Raw genomic sequence first — 4,118 nt, 5'->3', positions numbered from 1 at the left:
AGTTAAGCACAATGGTGTGATCACTCACCTAGAGCCAGACGTCCTGGAATGCAAAGTCAAGTCAGACTTTAGAAGCATAACTATAAACAAAGCTCATGGAGGTGATGGAATTCAGTTGAGCTCTTTCACATTCTAAAAGATGATGTTGTGAGTGTGCTGCCCTCCATATGCCAGCAGATTTGGAAGACACAGCTGTGACCAGATGACTGGAAAAGTTCAGTTTTCATTCCAACCACAATAAAAGGCAATCCATCGAATGTGCAAACTACTGCTTAACTGCACTCATCTCACACATTCGCAAAGTATTGCTCAAAATTCCCAAAGCCAGGCTTCAATAGAATGTGAACCATGAGCTTCCAGATGTTCAAGCTCGATTTAGAAAGGTCAGAAGAACCTGAGATCAAATTACCAACACACGTTGGGTTATCAAAAAAGCAAGAGAACACCAGAAAACATCTACTCCTTTTTGGCTATGCCAAAGTCTTGTTTGTGTAGATCACAACAAAACATTTTAAATTCTTCTAAACATGGGACTACTAGAGTATGTTATATGCCTCCTGATAAATCTGTATGCAGTTCAAGAAGTAACAGTCAGAAAAGGAAATGGAACAACAGACAGGTTCTGAGTTGGGAAAGGAATATTTCAAGGTGTACTGTCAACCTCTTTATTGAACTTACATGAAGAGTTCATCACACAAAATGCCAGACTGAATGAAACAGGGTTTGGGATCAAGTTTTCTGGGAGAAATATTAATAACATCAGATATGCAGATGGCATGATTCATGTAGCAGAACACGGAAAGAACTACAGAGTATCTTGAGGAAAGTAAAAGAGGAGAGTGATTCAGGTGACTTAAAACTCAACATTCAAAATGAGATTCATGGCATCTAGTCCCATCACTTCATGGCATAAAGATGGGGAACCAACGGAAACACTGAGAAACTTTATTTGGGGGGAGCAGGTTCCAAAATCACTGAAGATGGTGACTCTGTTCAGGAAATTAAAATATGCTTTCTGCTTAGAAGAAAAGTTACAACCAGGCTAGACGGCACATTATAAAGCAGACAAAGGTCAGTCTCATCAAAGCTATGTACAGAGATGAGAATTGGACCTAAAGAATCTTGACCTCCAAGGAATCGATGCTCTTGATATGTGGTGTTAGAGAAAACACTTGAGAGTCCCTTGGACTGCAAGGAAATGAAAGGAGTCAATTCTAAAGGAAATCAGTTCAGAATATTGATTGGAAGGGCTGATGCTGAAACTGGATCCTGGATATTTTAGCCACCTGAAATGAAAGGCTGACTCATTGGGAAAGAACCTGATGCTGAGAAACATTGAAGTCTGGAGGAGAGGGTGACGACAGAAGATGAAATGCTTGGTGGCATCATGGAATCAGTGGTTATGGGTTTGAGCAGGCTCTATGAGTTGGTGATTGACAGGGAAGCCTGGCATGCTGCAATCCATGGGGTCAGAAGTCGGACTGGACTAAGTACTTAATGATACTCACCGTACTTACTTAGGTTCTCAGCAAAATGAAAATGGTAAAGAACTCTCTTACCCATCAATTGAATCCTGACGATGGGACCTCACCAATCCTGAGGAATGGTCATTGCAAATGGATGTTATCTAAAACAATTTCTGCCTATTACTTTAGTGATGACACAAAGCAAGCACATTATGGTAATCATGCCTTCGTTAACCTTCCCTAACCAAGACAATAGGCTGCACTAGCCATTGGGGAGCTTACAGGATCACAAGGTCTCCTGTAAATGGTTGGAGCCACCTGGGCCTTTCCCACAGAGGGTTTGCAGGTGTGATGAGGTCACCTTTTCCATGGCAAAAATTCTCATCTATGGCCACCAGTCTTACTGCCAGTCCTCTGAATTTGTGAGAACCCCACAAGACCAATTCTAGCTTGCAAAGTATACATCTGCTTAAAAAACAAACAAAAGGATAAAATCCAGTCCAAACTGAAGTGCCTAAGGATGATCAAATGGTCCTCAGGTCTATGAAGGGCCATTAGGGCCACAAAAGCACGGGTCCAGGCAAGTTCATTGTTAACACCTACAGCCCTTCAAAGGACATGTCCTGGTAATGGATAAAGATTGTAGATTGTAAGTCCTCTACCAATTTGAGAAATTGTGTCAACAAGACCTCTTAACCTCCCATCTTAGCCAAGCCTAAAAGACAGAATATGTGCATATCAGGCCCAAGACACATTCAACTGGGAATATTTGGAGGTAACAGTACCAGGTATAGGACACTATAGAGAAGGTGTACACAAAAATGAAATAATAAAAAAAAAAGCCTTTTGTGCCAGTTTCAGACTGAAAATGTGCATTTCCCAGATGCCCAAGTGAACAGGATTCAAGTCACTAATAACACTCAACGTAGCCACATGTCAATGCAGATTCCCACTAGGTAACTTCAGAAGCTTCTGTGCAGGCCTGTCTTCAGCCTCTGCTTTCCATTCATAAATTGTGTTCATTCAATCAGCAGACAGTATGAAATATAGGCAATGGGTAGGCACCCACGGAAGATGATGAAGACTGTAAGAACAAAGTATCTTTCCAGGGCAAGGGACAGACAACACCACAGGTTGGTGATAAGATGGAGGAAGTTGGAGAGGAGAATGAAGGGCAGATTTCAGATCTAGCTTCTGGACATTTAGGGTGATGGCAGCTGCTCCAGACCTGGCTGCAGGCCTTGAGGAGATATTTCCAAATGTAATAAATTAATGTGGTCTCTGTCCTTTATGAGCTTTTACAACCTTAAAGCCTCAGCCTATGATACTATACCAAGTAGAGAGTCATAGCTTAGAAATTCAAGAGATATTAATTTAGGGAGGGTGTGTGAGACTTGTCGGAGATGTGTTCTATCAGACATGTTCTAACATTTAGCATAATTAACGGGGCTCGAGCCAGGACTCACTTATATGCATGTAGACTGCTATCTTAGGAAAATTCCAATTATGAGATCATATAACCTGATATCTGGGATTTCACTTTCTTGGTGAGTACTTCTCCACTTAAGAAAAAGGAAGATAGCACTAGTTAGAAGGTACGTCTTTGTATTAGGACTTTTCTATCAATTTCCCAACTCTACCAATTGTTCTAGGTAACTTCCTGACACTACTAAATATGGCCAACTATATAGTATCTCCTCCTGCCATACTAGAGGCACTACAGTAAGTGTAAAGGCAGATAACACACACAAGTACATTTATAGCTCATGATTCTTTGCTAATTTTCTTTTCAGTTGATGTATCCATAGGTGTGAGTGGGGTATTAAAGTCCCCCATTATAATTGTGGTACTGTTAATTCCCCCTTTCCTACTTCCTTGCATTTGCCTTGCATCTTGAGGTGCTCCTAAATGGCACAATGGACTAGTTACACCTAATTGTTATACATAGGCATTACACTCATTAGTAATGGAATCACCTTTTTCCAGTGCAGTCCTGAGCCCAAGTCTTGGTCCCTGCACAATAGCAGGCTGTATCCTTCCCATGTTCAAACCGTGAGAAACACTCCTGAGCCCACATCTCTGTCACTGCACTGAACTAGGCTGGGTCCAGCAGTTGCTCAAACCCCTGGAAAATACTCATGAGTCCACATCTCGGTCACTGCACTGAACCAGTCTAGGTTCTTCCTTAGTTAGTCCCCCGACACATACCTCTGAACCAACATCTCGGGCCCTGCCCTGAAGCAGGTTGGTCCTTCCCATGTTCAAGCCCCGACAAATGCTCCTGAGACAACCTCTCAGTCACTGCACTGAACTAGGCTCGGTCCTACACTTGAATCTCATGCCCTGCACAAGATCCAGTCTATGTCTTGCCCTTGTTAGATCCCCCAACACATACACCTGAGCCCACATTTCAGTCCCCGCACTGAAGCAGGCTGAGTCCTGCCTTTTGTTCAAGCCTCCGGCAAACAACCGTGAGCCCACAACTCGCTCCCTGCCCCTGAAATTAGGTCTGTCCTGCCCTTGTTCAATCCCCCAGAAAACACTCCTGATCCCTCATCTCACTCCCTGCTCTGAGACCCCGATAAATACTCCTGAACCTACGTCTTAGTTCGTGCACTGAACCAGTCTAGGTCATGCCCTTGTTAGATCCAC

Source organism: Bos taurus, chromosome Y (genome assembly GCF_002263795.3).
Source record: "Bos taurus isolate L1 Dominette 01449 registration number 42190680 breed Hereford chromosome Y, ARS-UCD2.0, whole genome shotgun sequence".
Taxonomy (NCBI): Eukaryota; Metazoa; Chordata; class Mammalia; order Artiodactyla; family Bovidae; genus Bos; species Bos taurus.
Note: the sequence above shows the minus strand (reverse complement) of the source record.